General features: G+C 60.4%; 18 non-coding genes across 18 annotated transcripts; all 18 read left to right on the forward strand.

The window, feature by feature from the left end:
* The first annotated feature begins 326 nt into the window (after window positions 1-326).
* LOC144820381 (U1 spliceosomal RNA) lies at window positions 327-490 on the forward strand. Its single transcript, XR_013607712.1, has one exon. It is a non-coding gene; the product is annotated as a U1 spliceosomal RNA (small nuclear RNA).
* Window positions 491-1,334: 844 nt separating this feature from the next.
* Window positions 1,335-1,498, forward strand: LOC144820382 (U1 spliceosomal RNA). Its single transcript, XR_013607713.1, has one exon. It is a non-coding gene; the product is annotated as a U1 spliceosomal RNA (small nuclear RNA).
* An 891-nt stretch (window positions 1,499-2,389) lies between these two features.
* On the forward strand, window positions 2,390-2,553 carry LOC144820383 (U1 spliceosomal RNA). Its single transcript, XR_013607714.1, has one exon. It is a non-coding gene; the product is annotated as a U1 spliceosomal RNA (small nuclear RNA).
* An 891-nt stretch (window positions 2,554-3,444) lies between these two features.
* LOC144820384 (U1 spliceosomal RNA) lies at window positions 3,445-3,608 on the forward strand. Its single transcript, XR_013607715.1, has one exon. It is a non-coding gene; the product is annotated as a U1 spliceosomal RNA (small nuclear RNA).
* Window positions 3,609-4,499: 891 nt separating this feature from the next.
* LOC144820385 (U1 spliceosomal RNA) lies at window positions 4,500-4,663 on the forward strand. The gene has a single exon (XR_013607716.1). It is a non-coding gene; the product is annotated as a U1 spliceosomal RNA (small nuclear RNA).
* An 891-nt stretch (window positions 4,664-5,554) lies between these two features.
* Window positions 5,555-5,718, forward strand: LOC144820386 (U1 spliceosomal RNA). The gene has a single exon (XR_013607717.1). It is a non-coding gene; the product is annotated as a U1 spliceosomal RNA (small nuclear RNA).
* Window positions 5,719-6,609: 891 nt separating this feature from the next.
* LOC144820387 (U1 spliceosomal RNA) lies at window positions 6,610-6,773 on the forward strand. Its single transcript, XR_013607718.1, has one exon. It is a non-coding gene; the product is annotated as a U1 spliceosomal RNA (small nuclear RNA).
* A 617-nt stretch (window positions 6,774-7,390) lies between these two features.
* LOC144820388 (U1 spliceosomal RNA) lies at window positions 7,391-7,554 on the forward strand. The gene has a single exon (XR_013607719.1). It is a non-coding gene; the product is annotated as a U1 spliceosomal RNA (small nuclear RNA).
* Window positions 7,555-8,445: 891 nt separating this feature from the next.
* LOC144820389 (U1 spliceosomal RNA) lies at window positions 8,446-8,609 on the forward strand. Its single transcript, XR_013607720.1, has one exon. It is a non-coding gene; the product is annotated as a U1 spliceosomal RNA (small nuclear RNA).
* Window positions 8,610-9,226: 617 nt separating this feature from the next.
* Window positions 9,227-9,390, forward strand: LOC144820391 (U1 spliceosomal RNA). The gene has a single exon (XR_013607721.1). It is a non-coding gene; the product is annotated as a U1 spliceosomal RNA (small nuclear RNA).
* An 891-nt stretch (window positions 9,391-10,281) lies between these two features.
* On the forward strand, window positions 10,282-10,445 carry LOC144820392 (U1 spliceosomal RNA). The gene has a single exon (XR_013607722.1). It is a non-coding gene; the product is annotated as a U1 spliceosomal RNA (small nuclear RNA).
* A 617-nt stretch (window positions 10,446-11,062) lies between these two features.
* On the forward strand, window positions 11,063-11,226 carry LOC144820393 (U1 spliceosomal RNA). Its single transcript, XR_013607723.1, has one exon. It is a non-coding gene; the product is annotated as a U1 spliceosomal RNA (small nuclear RNA).
* An 891-nt stretch (window positions 11,227-12,117) lies between these two features.
* Window positions 12,118-12,281, forward strand: LOC144820394 (U1 spliceosomal RNA). The gene has a single exon (XR_013607724.1). It is a non-coding gene; the product is annotated as a U1 spliceosomal RNA (small nuclear RNA).
* Window positions 12,282-12,898: 617 nt separating this feature from the next.
* LOC144820395 (U1 spliceosomal RNA) lies at window positions 12,899-13,062 on the forward strand. The gene has a single exon (XR_013607725.1). It is a non-coding gene; the product is annotated as a U1 spliceosomal RNA (small nuclear RNA).
* Window positions 13,063-13,953: 891 nt separating this feature from the next.
* LOC144820396 (U1 spliceosomal RNA) lies at window positions 13,954-14,117 on the forward strand. The gene has a single exon (XR_013607726.1). It is a non-coding gene; the product is annotated as a U1 spliceosomal RNA (small nuclear RNA).
* Window positions 14,118-15,008: 891 nt separating this feature from the next.
* Window positions 15,009-15,172, forward strand: LOC144820397 (U1 spliceosomal RNA). The gene has a single exon (XR_013607727.1). It is a non-coding gene; the product is annotated as a U1 spliceosomal RNA (small nuclear RNA).
* A 617-nt stretch (window positions 15,173-15,789) lies between these two features.
* Window positions 15,790-15,953, forward strand: LOC144820398 (U1 spliceosomal RNA). Its single transcript, XR_013607728.1, has one exon. It is a non-coding gene; the product is annotated as a U1 spliceosomal RNA (small nuclear RNA).
* Window positions 15,954-16,844: 891 nt separating this feature from the next.
* LOC144820399 (U1 spliceosomal RNA) lies at window positions 16,845-17,008 on the forward strand. Its single transcript, XR_013607729.1, has one exon. It is a non-coding gene; the product is annotated as a U1 spliceosomal RNA (small nuclear RNA).
* The last annotated feature ends 611 nt before the right edge of the window (window positions 17,009-17,619 follow it).

Below are 17,619 nucleotides of genomic sequence, written 5' to 3' on the forward strand. Positions count from 1 at the left end.
GCCCAAAATCGACCTGGCAAGCCCCCTTCTGTGAGTGCTGTAGCCCTGGCTTTCCCGCCCGTGTGAGCTGCGTGCAGTATAGTGAAAGCAGGGCCCTGGTGGGCGTGGACATGCAAATTTTGCAGGCCGGCCGAGGCCTGTGGGAAGCTGCTGTGGGTAGCTGCGCGCTTTCCAAAGTGGGCACAGGGCCCTTGGCTGGGCAACCTTGGGCCTCACAAGGCCCATGCTCTGCCTCGCCCGGCCTCAGGCCTTCCCTGTGTGGATGCCACCCTCGCTCTGCGGGGAGATGCCATGCGGGCCGCCCTCGCCCTGTCCCCTTCCAACTCATACTTACCTGGCAGGGGAGACACCATGATCACGAAGGTGGTTCTCCCAGGGTGAGGCTCATCCATTGCACTTCGGATGTGCTGACCCCTGCGATGTCCCCAAATGCGGGATACTCGACTGCATAATTTCTGGTAGTGGGGGACTGCGTTCGCGCTTTCCCCTGATCTCTGGTTTCAAGAAAGACAAAAAGGGAGAGAAAAATAAAAAGGAGTCTGGAGCACCTTTGGGCGTGGGCAAGAGGGGATAGCATGCAAAGTGCTGAGCCTGGGGAATGATGGGATAGTTGAAGCCTCCCACTCTGGGGACCTATCCAGAGACAGGGCAGTAGGCCCTGGCCAGGTGACATGTCTGCTCCTTTCGATCGCCAGCCCTGGGGCTGTGGCCTGGCTGCCAGCCACTTGCCTCACCCTAGCCTTCCCGGGCCCAGACTCTGGCTGAGAACCCCAGGCTGTGGCCCGGCGAGGGCTCTGCCCGGCGAGGGTTCTGCTGCGTTTGGGAGCGTTCGGGAAGGCGTGAGGGGCTCGGGGCGAGAACCCCTGCTCGCTTGCTGGCCGCTTTGTCTCTGACTTTCAGCCACAAGCAGTCAACTGGGGCCTAGCCAGGCAACAGGTCACTGCCTACTCTAGAGTTGGCTTCAGTGGCAGGTCTTGAGCATCAAAAGCCCCAAATCTCTGCTTCTGGGCCCAAAATCGACCTGGCAAGCCCCCTTCTGTGAGTGCTGTAGCCCTGGCTTTCCCGCCCGTGTGAGCTGCGTGCAGTATAGTGAAAGCAGGGCCCTGGTGGGCGTGGACATGCAAATTTTGCAGGCCGGCCGAGGCCTGTGGGAAGCTGCTGTGGGTAGCTGCGCGCTTTCCAAAGTGGGCACAGGGCCCTTGGCTGGGCAACCTTGGGCCTCACAAGGCCCATGCTCTGCCTCGCCCGGCCTCAGGCCTTCCCTGTGTGGATGCCACCCTCGCTCTGCGGGGAGATGCCATGCGGGCCGCCCTCGCCCTGTCCCCTTCCAACTCATACTTACCTGGCAGGGGAGACACCATGATCACGAAGGTGGTTCTCCCAGGGTGAGGCTCATCCATTGCACTTCGGATGTGCTGACCCCTGCGATGTCCCCAAATGCGGGATACTCGACTGCATAATTTCTGGTAGTGGGGGACTGCGTTCGCGCTTTCCCCTGATCTCTGGTTTCAAGAAAGACAAAAAGGGAGAGAAAAATAAAAAGGAGTCTGGAGCACCTTTCGTCGTCTTCTGTGGTCTGTCCAGGGTGCTGCGGCTGGATTGGAAGGGGGCGTGGGCAAGAGGGGATAGCATGCAAAGTGCTGAGCCTGGGGAATGATGGGATAGTTGAAGCCTCCCACTCTGGGGACCTATCCAGAGACAGGGCAGTAGGCCCTGGCCAGGTGACATGTCTGCTCCTTTCGATCGCCAGCCCTGGGGCTGTGGCCTGGCTGCCAGCCACTTGCCTCACCCTAGCCTTCCCGGGCCCAGACTCTGGCTGAGAACCCCAGGCTGTGGCCCGGCGAGGGCTCTGCCCGGCGAGGGTTCTGCTGCGTTTGGGAGCGTTCGGGAAGGCGTGAGGGGCTCGGGGCGAGAACCCCTGCTCGCTTGCTGGCCGCTTTGTCTCTGACTTTCAGCCACAAGCAGTCAACTGGGGCCTAGCCAGGCAACAGGTCACTGCCTACTCTAGAGTTGGCTTCAGTGGCAGGTCTTGAGCATCAAAAGCCCCAAATCTCTGCTTCTGGGCCCAAAATCGACCTGGCAAGCCCCCTTCTGTGAGTGCTGTAGCCCTGGCTTTCCCGCCCGTGTGAGCTGCGTGCAGTATAGTGAAAGCAGGGCCCTGGTGGGCGTGGACATGCAAATTTTGCAGGCCGGCCGAGGCCTGTGGGAAGCTGCTGTGGGTAGCTGCGCGCTTTCCAAAGTGGGCACAGGGCCCTTGGCTGGGCAACCTTGGGCCTCACAAGGCCCATGCTCTGCCTCGCCCGGCCTCAGGCCTTCCCTGTGTGGATGCCACCCTCGCTCTGCGGGGAGATGCCATGCGGGCCGCCCTCGCCCTGTCCCCTTCCAACTCATACTTACCTGGCAGGGGAGACACCATGATCACGAAGGTGGTTCTCCCAGGGTGAGGCTCATCCATTGCACTTCGGATGTGCTGACCCCTGCGATGTCCCCAAATGCGGGATACTCGACTGCATAATTTCTGGTAGTGGGGGACTGCGTTCGCGCTTTCCCCTGATCTCTGGTTTCAAGAAAGACAAAAAGGGAGAGAAAAATAAAAAGGAGTCTGGAGCACCTTTCGTCGTCTTCTGTGGTCTGTCCAGGGTGCTGCGGCTGGATTGGAAGGGGGCGTGGGCAAGAGGGGATAGCATGCAAAGTGCTGAGCCTGGGGAATGATGGGATAGTTGAAGCCTCCCACTCTGGGGACCTATCCAGAGACAGGGCAGTAGGCCCTGGCCAGGTGACATGTCTGCTCCTTTCGATCGCCAGCCCTGGGGCTGTGGCCTGGCTGCCAGCCACTTGCCTCACCCTAGCCTTCCCGGGCCCAGACTCTGGCTGAGAACCCCAGGCTGTGGCCCGGCGAGGGCTCTGCCCGGCGAGGGTTCTGCTGCGTTTGGGAGCGTTCGGGAAGGCGTGAGGGGCTCGGGGCGAGAACCCCTGCTCGCTTGCTGGCCGCTTTGTCTCTGACTTTCAGCCACAAGCAGTCAACTGGGGCCTAGCCAGGCAACAGGTCACTGCCTACTCTAGAGTTGGCTTCAGTGGCAGGTCTTGAGCATCAAAAGCCCCAAATCTCTGCTTCTGGGCCCAAAATCGACCTGGCAAGCCCCCTTCTGTGAGTGCTGTAGCCCTGGCTTTCCCGCCCGTGTGAGCTGCGTGCAGTATAGTGAAAGCAGGGCCCTGGTGGGCGTGGACATGCAAATTTTGCAGGCCGGCCGAGGCCTGTGGGAAGCTGCTGTGGGTAGCTGCGCGCTTTCCAAAGTGGGCACAGGGCCCTTGGCTGGGCAACCTTGGGCCTCACAAGGCCCATGCTCTGCCTCGCCCGGCCTCAGGCCTTCCCTGTGTGGATGCCACCCTCGCTCTGCGGGGAGATGCCATGCGGGCCGCCCTCGCCCTGTCCCCTTCCAACTCATACTTACCTGGCAGGGGAGACACCATGATCACGAAGGTGGTTCTCCCAGGGTGAGGCTCATCCATTGCACTTCGGATGTGCTGACCCCTGCGATGTCCCCAAATGCGGGATACTCGACTGCATAATTTCTGGTAGTGGGGGACTGCGTTCGCGCTTTCCCCTGATCTCTGGTTTCAAGAAAGACAAAAAGGGAGAGAAAAATAAAAAGGAGTCTGGAGCACCTTTCGTCGTCTTCTGTGGTCTGTCCAGGGTGCTGCGGCTGGATTGGAAGGGGGCGTGGGCAAGAGGGGATAGCATGCAAAGTGCTGAGCCTGGGGAATGATGGGATAGTTGAAGCCTCCCACTCTGGGGACCTATCCAGAGACAGGGCAGTAGGCCCTGGCCAGGTGACATGTCTGCTCCTTTCGATCGCCAGCCCTGGGGCTGTGGCCTGGCTGCCAGCCACTTGCCTCACCCTAGCCTTCCCGGGCCCAGACTCTGGCTGAGAACCCCAGGCTGTGGCCCGGCGAGGGCTCTGCCCGGCGAGGGTTCTGCTGCGTTTGGGAGCGTTCGGGAAGGCGTGAGGGGCTCGGGGCGAGAACCCCTGCTCGCTTGCTGGCCGCTTTGTCTCTGACTTTCAGCCACAAGCAGTCAACTGGGGCCTAGCCAGGCAACAGGTCACTGCCTACTCTAGAGTTGGCTTCAGTGGCAGGTCTTGAGCATCAAAAGCCCCAAATCTCTGCTTCTGGGCCCAAAATCGACCTGGCAAGCCCCCTTCTGTGAGTGCTGTAGCCCTGGCTTTCCCGCCCGTGTGAGCTGCGTGCAGTATAGTGAAAGCAGGGCCCTGGTGGGCGTGGACATGCAAATTTTGCAGGCCGGCCGAGGCCTGTGGGAAGCTGCTGTGGGTAGCTGCGCGCTTTCCAAAGTGGGCACAGGGCCCTTGGCTGGGCAACCTTGGGCCTCACAAGGCCCATGCTCTGCCTCGCCCGGCCTCAGGCCTTCCCTGTGTGGATGCCACCCTCGCTCTGCGGGGAGATGCCATGCGGGCCGCCCTCGCCCTGTCCCCTTCCAACTCATACTTACCTGGCAGGGGAGACACCATGATCACGAAGGTGGTTCTCCCAGGGTGAGGCTCATCCATTGCACTTCGGATGTGCTGACCCCTGCGATGTCCCCAAATGCGGGATACTCGACTGCATAATTTCTGGTAGTGGGGGACTGCGTTCGCGCTTTCCCCTGATCTCTGGTTTCAAGAAAGACAAAAAGGGAGAGAAAAATAAAAAGGAGTCTGGAGCACCTTTCGTCGTCTTCTGTGGTCTGTCCAGGGTGCTGCGGCTGGATTGGAAGGGGGCGTGGGCAAGAGGGGATAGCATGCAAAGTGCTGAGCCTGGGGAATGATGGGATAGTTGAAGCCTCCCACTCTGGGGACCTATCCAGAGACAGGGCAGTAGGCCCTGGCCAGGTGACATGTCTGCTCCTTTCGATCGCCAGCCCTGGGGCTGTGGCCTGGCTGCCAGCCACTTGCCTCACCCTAGCCTTCCCGGGCCCAGACTCTGGCTGAGAACCCCAGGCTGTGGCCCGGCGAGGGCTCTGCCCGGCGAGGGTTCTGCTGCGTTTGGGAGCGTTCGGGAAGGCGTGAGGGGCTCGGGGCGAGAACCCCTGCTCGCTTGCTGGCCGCTTTGTCTCTGACTTTCAGCCACAAGCAGTCAACTGGGGCCTAGCCAGGCAACAGGTCACTGCCTACTCTAGAGTTGGCTTCAGTGGCAGGTCTTGAGCATCAAAAGCCCCAAATCTCTGCTTCTGGGCCCAAAATCGACCTGGCAAGCCCCCTTCTGTGAGTGCTGTAGCCCTGGCTTTCCCGCCCGTGTGAGCTGCGTGCAGTATAGTGAAAGCAGGGCCCTGGTGGGCGTGGACATGCAAATTTTGCAGGCCGGCCGAGGCCTGTGGGAAGCTGCTGTGGGTAGCTGCGCGCTTTCCAAAGTGGGCACAGGGCCCTTGGCTGGGCAACCTTGGGCCTCACAAGGCCCATGCTCTGCCTCGCCCGGCCTCAGGCCTTCCCTGTGTGGATGCCACCCTCGCTCTGCGGGGAGATGCCATGCGGGCCGCCCTCGCCCTGTCCCCTTCCAACTCATACTTACCTGGCAGGGGAGACACCATGATCACGAAGGTGGTTCTCCCAGGGTGAGGCTCATCCATTGCACTTCGGATGTGCTGACCCCTGCGATGTCCCCAAATGCGGGATACTCGACTGCATAATTTCTGGTAGTGGGGGACTGCGTTCGCGCTTTCCCCTGATCTCTGGTTTCAAGAAAGACAAAAAGGGAGAGAAAAATAAAAAGGAGTCTGGAGCACCTTTCGTCGTCTTCTGTGGTCTGTCCAGGGTGCTGCGGCTGGATTGGAAGGGGGCGTGGGCAAGAGGGGATAGCATGCAAAGTGCTGAGCCTGGGGAATGATGGGATAGTTGAAGCCTCCCACTCTGGGGACCTATCCAGAGACAGGGCAGTAGGCCCTGGCCAGGTGACATGTCTGCTCCTTTCGATCGCCAGCCCTGGGGCTGTGGCCTGGCTGCCAGCCACTTGCCTCACCCTAGCCTTCCCGGGCCCAGACTCTGGCTGAGAACCCCAGGCTGTGGCCCGGCGAGGGCTCTGCCCGGCGAGGGTTCTGCTGCGTTTGGGAGCGTTCGGGAAGGCGTGAGGGGCTCGGGGCGAGAACCCCTGCTCGCTTGCTGGCCGCTTTGTCTCTGACTTTCAGCCACAAGCAGTCAACTGGGGCCTAGCCAGGCAACAGGTCACTGCCTACTCTAGAGTTGGCTTCAGTGGCAGGTCTTGAGCATCAAAAGCCCCAAATCTCTGCTTCTGGGCCCAAAATCGACCTGGCAAGCCCCCTTCTGTGAGTGCTGTAGCCCTGGCTTTCCCGCCCGTGTGAGCTGCGTGCAGTATAGTGAAAGCAGGGCCCTGGTGGGCGTGGACATGCAAATTTTGCAGGCCGGCCGAGGCCTGTGGGAAGCTGCTGTGGGTAGCTGCGCGCTTTCCAAAGTGGGCACAGGGCCCTTGGCTGGGCAACCTTGGGCCTCACAAGGCCCATGCTCTGCCTCGCCCGGCCTCAGGCCTTCCCTGTGTGGATGCCACCCTCGCTCTGCGGGGAGATGCCATGCGGGCCGCCCTCGCCCTGTCCCCTTCCAACTCATACTTACCTGGCAGGGGAGACACCATGATCACGAAGGTGGTTCTCCCAGGGTGAGGCTCATCCATTGCACTTCGGATGTGCTGACCCCTGCGATGTCCCCAAATGCGGGATACTCGACTGCATAATTTCTGGTAGTGGGGGACTGCGTTCGCGCTTTCCCCTGATCTCTGGTTTCAAGAAAGACAAAAAGGGAGAGAAAAATAAAAAGGAGTCTGGAGCACCCTTTGACGTTTCTTGTCGTCCGTCCAGGGTGCTGTAAGCTGGCTGGAATGGGGAGTGGGCGAGGGCCCATTACATATGCGAATTGACGAGCTTGGGGGATGCTGGGTTAGGGCTTAGAAACGTGCTTCTGGGTCCGATTTCGGCCTGGCAAGCCCTCTTCTCTGCTTGCCGTAGCCTTTGCTTGCGCACAGTTTGGAGGGCCTGACAGATCTGCTTTTGGGCCCGATTTCGACCTGCCAAGCCCTCTGGTGTGCTAGCTGTAGCCCTGGCTTTCCCCCCATGTGAGCTGCGTGCAGAGTAGTGAAAGCAGGGCCCTGATTGGCGCTGCTGGTGGGCGTGGACATGCAAATTTTGCAGGCCGGCCGAGGCCTGTGGGAAGCTGCTGTGGGTAGCTGCGCGCTTTCCAAAGTGGGCACAGGGCCCTTGGCTGGGCAACCTTGGGCCTCACAAGGCCCATGCTCTGCCTCGCCCGGCCTCAGGCCTTCCCTGTGTGGATGCCACCCTCGCTCTGCGGGGAGATGCCATGCGGGCCGCCCTCGCCCTGTCCCCTTCCAACTCATACTTACCTGGCAGGGGAGACACCATGATCACGAAGGTGGTTCTCCCAGGGTGAGGCTCATCCATTGCACTTCGGATGTGCTGACCCCTGCGATGTCCCCAAATGCGGGATACTCGACTGCATAATTTCTGGTAGTGGGGGACTGCGTTCGCGCTTTCCCCTGATCTCTGGTTTCAAGAAAGACAAAAAGGGAGAGAAAAATAAAAAGGAGTCTGGAGCACCTTTCGTCGTCTTCTGTGGTCTGTCCAGGGTGCTGCGGCTGGATTGGAAGGGGGCGTGGGCAAGAGGGGATAGCATGCAAAGTGCTGAGCCTGGGGAATGATGGGATAGTTGAAGCCTCCCACTCTGGGGACCTATCCAGAGACAGGGCAGTAGGCCCTGGCCAGGTGACATGTCTGCTCCTTTCGATCGCCAGCCCTGGGGCTGTGGCCTGGCTGCCAGCCACTTGCCTCACCCTAGCCTTCCCGGGCCCAGACTCTGGCTGAGAACCCCAGGCTGTGGCCCGGCGAGGGCTCTGCCCGGCGAGGGTTCTGCTGCGTTTGGGAGCGTTCGGGAAGGCGTGAGGGGCTCGGGGCGAGAACCCCTGCTCGCTTGCTGGCCGCTTTGTCTCTGACTTTCAGCCACAAGCAGTCAACTGGGGCCTAGCCAGGCAACAGGTCACTGCCTACTCTAGAGTTGGCTTCAGTGGCAGGTCTTGAGCATCAAAAGCCCCAAATCTCTGCTTCTGGGCCCAAAATCGACCTGGCAAGCCCCCTTCTGTGAGTGCTGTAGCCCTGGCTTTCCCGCCCGTGTGAGCTGCGTGCAGTATAGTGAAAGCAGGGCCCTGGTGGGCGTGGACATGCAAATTTTGCAGGCCGGCCGAGGCCTGTGGGAAGCTGCTGTGGGTAGCTGCGCGCTTTCCAAAGTGGGCACAGGGCCCTTGGCTGGGCAACCTTGGGCCTCACAAGGCCCATGCTCTGCCTCGCCCGGCCTCAGGCCTTCCCTGTGTGGATGCCACCCTCGCTCTGCGGGGAGATGCCATGCGGGCCGCCCTCGCCCTGTCCCCTTCCAACTCATACTTACCTGGCAGGGGAGACACCATGATCACGAAGGTGGTTCTCCCAGGGTGAGGCTCATCCATTGCACTTCGGATGTGCTGACCCCTGCGATGTCCCCAAATGCGGGATACTCGACTGCATAATTTCTGGTAGTGGGGGACTGCGTTCGCGCTTTCCCCTGATCTCTGGTTTCAAGAAAGACAAAAAGGGAGAGAAAAATAAAAAGGAGTCTGGAGCACCCTTTGACGTTTCTTGTCGTCCGTCCAGGGTGCTGTAAGCTGGCTGGAATGGGGAGTGGGCGAGGGCCCATTACATATGCGAATTGACGAGCTTGGGGGATGCTGGGTTAGGGCTTAGAAACGTGCTTCTGGGTCCGATTTCGGCCTGGCAAGCCCTCTTCTCTGCTTGCCGTAGCCTTTGCTTGCGCACAGTTTGGAGGGCCTGACAGATCTGCTTTTGGGCCCGATTTCGACCTGCCAAGCCCTCTGGTGTGCTAGCTGTAGCCCTGGCTTTCCCCCCATGTGAGCTGCGTGCAGAGTAGTGAAAGCAGGGCCCTGATTGGCGCTGCTGGTGGGCGTGGACATGCAAATTTTGCAGGCCGGCCGAGGCCTGTGGGAAGCTGCTGTGGGTAGCTGCGCGCTTTCCAAAGTGGGCACAGGGCCCTTGGCTGGGCAACCTTGGGCCTCACAAGGCCCATGCTCTGCCTCGCCCGGCCTCAGGCCTTCCCTGTGTGGATGCCACCCTCGCTCTGCGGGGAGATGCCATGCGGGCCGCCCTCGCCCTGTCCCCTTCCAACTCATACTTACCTGGCAGGGGAGACACCATGATCACGAAGGTGGTTCTCCCAGGGTGAGGCTCATCCATTGCACTTCGGATGTGCTGACCCCTGCGATGTCCCCAAATGCGGGATACTCGACTGCATAATTTCTGGTAGTGGGGGACTGCGTTCGCGCTTTCCCCTGATCTCTGGTTTCAAGAAAGACAAAAAGGGAGAGAAAAATAAAAAGGAGTCTGGAGCACCTTTCGTCGTCTTCTGTGGTCTGTCCAGGGTGCTGCGGCTGGATTGGAAGGGGGCGTGGGCAAGAGGGGATAGCATGCAAAGTGCTGAGCCTGGGGAATGATGGGATAGTTGAAGCCTCCCACTCTGGGGACCTATCCAGAGACAGGGCAGTAGGCCCTGGCCAGGTGACATGTCTGCTCCTTTCGATCGCCAGCCCTGGGGCTGTGGCCTGGCTGCCAGCCACTTGCCTCACCCTAGCCTTCCCGGGCCCAGACTCTGGCTGAGAACCCCAGGCTGTGGCCCGGCGAGGGCTCTGCCCGGCGAGGGTTCTGCTGCGTTTGGGAGCGTTCGGGAAGGCGTGAGGGGCTCGGGGCGAGAACCCCTGCTCGCTTGCTGGCCGCTTTGTCTCTGACTTTCAGCCACAAGCAGTCAACTGGGGCCTAGCCAGGCAACAGGTCACTGCCTACTCTAGAGTTGGCTTCAGTGGCAGGTCTTGAGCATCAAAAGCCCCAAATCTCTGCTTCTGGGCCCAAAATCGACCTGGCAAGCCCCCTTCTGTGAGTGCTGTAGCCCTGGCTTTCCCGCCCGTGTGAGCTGCGTGCAGTATAGTGAAAGCAGGGCCCTGGTGGGCGTGGACATGCAAATTTTGCAGGCCGGCCGAGGCCTGTGGGAAGCTGCTGTGGGTAGCTGCGCGCTTTCCAAAGTGGGCACAGGGCCCTTGGCTGGGCAACCTTGGGCCTCACAAGGCCCATGCTCTGCCTCGCCCGGCCTCAGGCCTTCCCTGTGTGGATGCCACCCTCGCTCTGCGGGGAGATGCCATGCGGGCCGCCCTCGCCCTGTCCCCTTCCAACTCATACTTACCTGGCAGGGGAGACACCATGATCACGAAGGTGGTTCTCCCAGGGTGAGGCTCATCCATTGCACTTCGGATGTGCTGACCCCTGCGATGTCCCCAAATGCGGGATACTCGACTGCATAATTTCTGGTAGTGGGGGACTGCGTTCGCGCTTTCCCCTGATCTCTGGTTTCAAGAAAGACAAAAAGGGAGAGAAAAATAAAAAGGAGTCTGGAGCACCCTTTGACGTTTCTTGTCGTCCGTCCAGGGTGCTGTAAGCTGGCTGGAATGGGGAGTGGGCGAGGGCCCATTACATATGCGAATTGACGAGCTTGGGGGATGCTGGGTTAGGGCTTAGAAACGTGCTTCTGGGCCCGATTTCGGCCTGGCAAGCCCTCTTCTCTGCTTGCCGTAGCCTTTGCTTGCGCACAGTTTGGAGGGCCTGACAGATCTGCTTTTGGGCCCGATTTCGACCTGCCAAGCCCTCTGGTGTGCTAGCTGTAGCCCTGGCTTTCCCCCCATGTGAGCTGCGTGCAGAGTAGTGAAAGCAGGGCCCTGATTGGCGCTGCTGGTGGGCGTGGACATGCAAATTTTGCAGGCCGGCCGAGGCCTGTGGGAAGCTGCTGTGGGTAGCTGCGCGCTTTCCAAAGTGGGCACAGGGCCCTTGGCTGGGCAACCTTGGGCCTCACAAGGCCCATGCTCTGCCTCGCCCGGCCTCAGGCCTTCCCTGTGTGGATGCCACCCTCGCTCTGCGGGGAGATGCCATGCGGGCCGCCCTCGCCCTGTCCCCTTCCAACTCATACTTACCTGGCAGGGGAGACACCATGATCACGAAGGTGGTTCTCCCAGGGTGAGGCTCATCCATTGCACTTCGGATGTGCTGACCCCTGCGATGTCCCCAAATGCGGGATACTCGACTGCATAATTTCTGGTAGTGGGGGACTGCGTTCGCGCTTTCCCCTGATCTCTGGTTTCAAGAAAGACAAAAAGGGAGAGAAAAATAAAAAGGAGTCTGGAGCACCTTTCGTCGTCTTCTGTGGTCTGTCCAGGGTGCTGCGGCTGGATTGGAAGGGGGCGTGGGCAAGAGGGGATAGCATGCAAAGTGCTGAGCCTGGGGAATGATGGGATAGTTGAAGCCTCCCACTCTGGGGACCTATCCAGAGACAGGGCAGTAGGCCCTGGCCAGGTGACATGTCTGCTCCTTTCGATCGCCAGCCCTGGGGCTGTGGCCTGGCTGCCAGCCACTTGCCTCACCCTAGCCTTCCCGGGCCCAGACTCTGGCTGAGAACCCCAGGCTGTGGCCCGGCGAGGGCTCTGCCCGGCGAGGGTTCTGCTGCGTTTGGGAGCGTTCGGGAAGGCGTGAGGGGCTCGGGGCGAGAACCCCTGCTCGCTTGCTGGCCGCTTTGTCTCTGACTTTCAGCCACAAGCAGTCAACTGGGGCCTAGCCAGGCAACAGGTCACTGCCTACTCTAGAGTTGGCTTCAGTGGCAGGTCTTGAGCATCAAAAGCCCCAAATCTCTGCTTCTGGGCCCAAAATCGACCTGGCAAGCCCCCTTCTGTGAGTGCTGTAGCCCTGGCTTTCCCGCCCGTGTGAGCTGCGTGCAGTATAGTGAAAGCAGGGCCCTGGTGGGCGTGGACATGCAAATTTTGCAGGCCGGCCGAGGCCTGTGGGAAGCTGCTGTGGGTAGCTGCGCGCTTTCCAAAGTGGGCACAGGGCCCTTGGCTGGGCAACCTTGGGCCTCACAAGGCCCATGCTCTGCCTCGCCCGGCCTCAGGCCTTCCCTGTGTGGATGCCACCCTCGCTCTGCGGGGAGATGCCATGCGGGCCGCCCTCGCCCTGTCCCCTTCCAACTCATACTTACCTGGCAGGGGAGACACCATGATCACGAAGGTGGTTCTCCCAGGGTGAGGCTCATCCATTGCACTTCGGATGTGCTGACCCCTGCGATGTCCCCAAATGCGGGATACTCGACTGCATAATTTCTGGTAGTGGGGGACTGCGTTCGCGCTTTCCCCTGATCTCTGGTTTCAAGAAAGACAAAAAGGGAGAGAAAAATAAAAAGGAGTCTGGAGCACCCTTTGACGTTTCTTGTCGTCCGTCCAGGGTGCTGTAAGCTGGCTGGAATGGGGAGTGGGCGAGGGCCCATTACATATGCGAATTGACGAGCTTGGGGGATGCTGGGTTAGGGCTTAGAAACGTGCTTCTGGGCCCGATTTCGGCCTGGCAAGCCCTCTTCTCTGCTTGCCGTAGCCTTTGCTTGCGCACAGTTTGGAGGGCCTGACAGATCTGCTTTTGGGCCCGATTTCGACCTGCCAAGCCCTCTGGTGTGCTAGCTGTAGCCCTGGCTTTCCCCCCATGTGAGCTGCGTGCAGAGTAGTGAAAGCAGGGCCCTGATTGGCGCTGCTGGTGGGCGTGGACATGCAAATTTTGCAGGCCGGCCGAGGCCTGTGGGAAGCTGCTGTGGGTAGCTGCGCGCTTTCCAAAGTGGGCACAGGGCCCTTGGCTGGGCAACCTTGGGCCTCACAAGGCCCATGCTCTGCCTCGCCCGGCCTCAGGCCTTCCCTGTGTGGATGCCACCCTCGCTCTGCGGGGAGATGCCATGCGGGCCGCCCTCGCCCTGTCCCCTTCCAACTCATACTTACCTGGCAGGGGAGACACCATGATCACGAAGGTGGTTCTCCCAGGGTGAGGCTCATCCATTGCACTTCGGATGTGCTGACCCCTGCGATGTCCCCAAATGCGGGATACTCGACTGCATAATTTCTGGTAGTGGGGGACTGCGTTCGCGCTTTCCCCTGATCTCTGGTTTCAAGAAAGACAAAAAGGGAGAGAAAAATAAAAAGGAGTCTGGAGCACCTTTCGTCGTCTTCTGTGGTCTGTCCAGGGTGCTGCGGCTGGATTGGAAGGGGGCGTGGGCAAGAGGGGATAGCATGCAAAGTGCTGAGCCTGGGGAATGATGGGATAGTTGAAGCCTCCCACTCTGGGGACCTATCCAGAGACAGGGCAGTAGGCCCTGGCCAGGTGACATGTCTGCTCCTTTCGATCGCCAGCCCTGGGGCTGTGGCCTGGCTGCCAGCCACTTGCCTCACCCTAGCCTTCCCGGGCCCAGACTCTGGCTGAGAACCCCAGGCTGTGGCCCGGCGAGGGCTCTGCCCGGCGAGGGTTCTGCTGCGTTTGGGAGCGTTCGGGAAGGCGTGAGGGGCTCGGGGCGAGAACCCCTGCTCGCTTGCTGGCCGCTTTGTCTCTGACTTTCAGCCACAAGCAGTCAACTGGGGCCTAGCCAGGCAACAGGTCACTGCCTACTCTAGAGTTGGCTTCAGTGGCAGGTCTTGAGCATCAAAAGCCCCAAATCTCTGCTTCTGGGCCCAAAATCGACCTGGCAAGCCCCCTTCTGTGAGTGCTGTAGCCCTGGCTTTCCCGCCCGTGTGAGCTGCGTGCAGTATAGTGAAAGCAGGGCCCTGGTGGGCGTGGACATGCAAATTTTGCAGGCCGGCCGAGGCCTGTGGGAAGCTGCTGTGGGTAGCTGCGCGCTTTCCAAAGTGGGCACAGGGCCCTTGGCTGGGCAACCTTGGGCCTCACAAGGCCCATGCTCTGCCTCGCCCGGCCTCAGGCCTTCCCTGTGTGGATGCCACCCTCGCTCTGCGGGGAGATGCCATGCGGGCCGCCCTCGCCCTGTCCCCTTCCAACTCATACTTACCTGGCAGGGGAGACACCATGATCACGAAGGTGGTTCTCCCAGGGTGAGGCTCATCCATTGCACTTCGGATGTGCTGACCCCTGCGATGTCCCCAAATGCGGGATACTCGACTGCATAATTTCTGGTAGTGGGGGACTGCGTTCGCGCTTTCCCCTGATCTCTGGTTTCAAGAAAGACAAAAAGGGAGAGAAAAATAAAAAGGAGTCTGGAGCACCTTTCGTCGTCTTCTGTGGTCTGTCCAGGGTGCTGCGGCTGGATTGGAAGGGGGCGTGGGCAAGAGGGGATAGCATGCAAAGTGCTGAGCCTGGGGAATGATGGGATAGTTGAAGCCTCCCACTCTGGGGACCTATCCAGAGACAGGGCAGTAGGCCCTGGCCAGGTGACATGTCTGCTCCTTTCGATCGCCAGCCCTGGGGCTGTGGCCTGGCTGCCAGCCACTTGCCTCACCCTAGCCTTCCCGGGCCCAGACTCTGGCTGAGAACCCCAGGCTGTGGCCCGGCGAGGGCTCTGCCCGGCGAGGGTTCTGCTGCGTTTGGGAGCGTTCGGGAAGGCGTGAGGGGCTCGGGGCGAGAACCCCTGCTCGCTTGCTGGCCGCTTTGTCTCTGACTTTCAGCCACAAGCAGTCAACTGGGGCCTAGCCAGGCAACAGGTCACTGCCTACTCTAGAGTTGGCTTCAGTGGCAGGTCTTGAGCATCAAAAGCCCCAAATCTCTGCTTCTGGGCCCAAAATCGACCTGGCAAGCCCCCTTCTGTGAGTGCTGTAGCCCTGGCTTTCCCGCCCGTGTGAGCTGCGTGCAGTATAGTGAAAGCAGGGCCCTGGTGGGCGTGGACATGCAAATTTTGCAGGCCGGCCGAGGCCTGTGGGAAGCTGCTGTGGGTAGCTGCGCGCTTTCCAAAGTGGGCACAGGGCCCTTGGCTGGGCAACCTTGGGCCTCACAAGGCCCATGCTCTGCCTCGCCCGGCCTCAGGCCTTCCCTGTGTGGATGCCACCCTCGCTCTGCGGGGAGATGCCATGCGGGCCGCCCTCGCCCTGTCCCCTTCCAACTCATACTTACCTGGCAGGGGAGACACCATGATCACGAAGGTGGTTCTCCCAGGGTGAGGCTCATCCATTGCACTTCGGATGTGCTGACCCCTGCGATGTCCCCAAATGCGGGATACTCGACTGCATAATTTCTGGTAGTGGGGGACTGCGTTCGCGCTTTCCCCTGATCTCTGGTTTCAAGAAAGACAAAAAGGGAGAGAAAAATAAAAAGGAGTCTGGAGCACCCTTTGACGTTTCTTGTCGTCCGTCCAGGGTGCTGTAAGCTGGCTGGAATGGGGAGTGGGCGAGGGCCCATTACATATGCGAATTGACGAGCTTGGGGGATGCTGGGTTAGGGCTTAGAAACGTGCTTCTGGGCCCGATTTCGGCCTGGCAAGCCCTCTTCTCTGCTTGCCGTAGCCTTTGCTTGCGCACAGTTTGGAGGGCCTGACAGATCTGCTTTTGGGCCCGATTTCGACCTGCCAAGCCCTCTGGTGTGCTAGCTGTAGCCCTGGCTTTCCCCCCATGTGAGCTGCGTGCAGAGTAGTGAAAGCAGGGCCCTGATTGGCGCTGCTGGTGGGCGTGGACATGCAAATTTTGCAGGCCGGCCGAGGCCTGTGGGAAGCTGCTGTGGGTAGCTGCGCGCTTTCCAAAGTGGGCACAGGGCCCTTGGCTGGGCAACCTTGGGCCTCACAAGGCCCATGCTCTGCCTCGCCCGGCCTCAGGCCTTCCCTGTGTGGATGCCACCCTCGCTCTGCGGGGAGATGCCATGCGGGCCGCCCTCGCCCTGTCCCCTTCCAACTCATACTTACCTGGCAGGGGAGACACCATGATCACGAAGGTGGTTCTCCCAGGGTGAGGCTCATCCATTGCACTTCGGATGTGCTGACCCCTGCGATGTCCCCAAATGCGGGATACTCGACTGCATAATTTCTGGTAGTGGGGGACTGCGTTCGCGCTTTCCCCTGATCTCTGGTTTCAAGAAAGACAAAAAGGGAGAGAAAAATAAAAAGGAGTCTGGAGCACCTTTCGTCGTCTTCTGTGGTCTGTCCAGGGTGCTGCGGCTGGATTGGAAGGGGGCGTGGGCAAGAGGGGATAGCATGCAAAGTGCTGAGCCTGGGGAATGATGGGATAGTTGAAGCCTCCCACTCTGGGGACCTATCCAGAGACAGGGCAGTAGGCCCTGGCCAGGTGACATGTCTGCTCCTTTCGATCGCCAGCCCTGGGGCTGTGGCCTGGCTGCCAGCCACTTGCCTCACCCTAGCCTTCCCGGGCCCAGACTCTGGCTGAGAACCCCAGGCTGTGGCCCGGCGAGGGCTCTGCCCGGCGAGGGTTCTGCTGCGTTTGGGAGCGTTCGGGAAGGCGTGAGGGGCTCGGGGCGAGAACCCCTGCTCGCTTGCTGGCCGCTTTGTCTCTGACTTTCAGCCACAAGCAGTCAACTGGGGCCTAGCCAGGCAACAGGTCACTGCCTACTCTAGAGTTGGCTTCAGTGGCAGGTCTTGAGCATCAAAAGCCCCAAATCTCTGCTTCTGGGCCCAAAATCGACCTGGCAAGCCCCCTTCTGTGAGTGCTGTAGCCCTGGCTTTCCCGCCCGTGTGAGCTGCGTGCAGTATAGTGAAAGCAGGGCCCTGGTGGGCGTGGACATGCAAATTTTGCAGGCCGGCCGAGGCCTGTGGGAAGCTGCTGTGGGTAGCTGCGCGCTTTCCAAAGTGGGCACAGGGCCCTTGGCTGGGCAACCTTGGGCCTCACAAGGCCCATGCTCTGCCTCGCCCGGCCTCAGGCCTTCCCTGTGTGGATGCCACCCTCGCTCTGCGGGGAGATGCCATGCGGGCCGCCCTCGCCCTGTCCCCTTCCAACTCATACTTACCTGGCAGGGGAGACACCATGATCACGAAGGTGGTTCTCCCAGGGTGAGGCTCATCCATTGCACTTCGGATGTGCTGACCCCTGCGATGTCCCCAAATGCGGGATACTCGACTGCATAATTTCTGGTAGTGGGGGACTGCGTTCGCGCTTTCCCCTGATCTCTGGTTTCAAGAAAGACAAAAAGGGAGAGAAAAATAAAAAGGAGTCTGGAGCACCTTTCGTCGTCTTCTGTGGTCTGTCCAGGGTGCTGCGGCTGGATTGGAAGGGGGCGTGGGCAAGAGGGGATAGCATGCAAAGTGCTGAGCCTGGGGAATGATGGGATAGTTGAAGCCTCCCACTCTGGGGACCTATCCAGAGACAGGGCAGTAGGCCCTGGCCAGGTGACATGTCTGCTCCTTTCGATCGCCAGCCCTGGGGCTGTGGCCTGGCTGCCAGCCACTTGCCTCACCCTAGCCTTCCCGGGCCCAGACTCTGGCTGAGAACCCCAGGCTGTGGCCCGGCGAGGGCTCTGCCCGGCGAGGGTTCTGCTGCGTTTGGGAGCGTTCGGGAAGGCGTGAGGGGCTCGGGGCGAGAACCCCTGCTCGCTTGCTGGCCGCTTTGTCTCTGACTTTCAGCCACAAGCAGTCAACTGGGGCCTAGCCAGGCAACAGGTCACTGCCTACTCTAGAGTTGGCTTCAGTGGCAGGTCTTGAGCATCAAAAGCCCCAAATCTCTGCTTCTGGGCCCAAAATCGACCTGGCAAGCCCCCTTCTGTGAGTGCTGTAGCCC

Source organism: Lissotriton helveticus, chromosome 2_1, assembly GCF_964261635.1.
Source record: "Lissotriton helveticus chromosome 2_1, aLisHel1.1, whole genome shotgun sequence".
Taxonomy (NCBI): domain Eukaryota; kingdom Metazoa; phylum Chordata; class Amphibia; order Caudata; family Salamandridae; genus Lissotriton; species Lissotriton helveticus.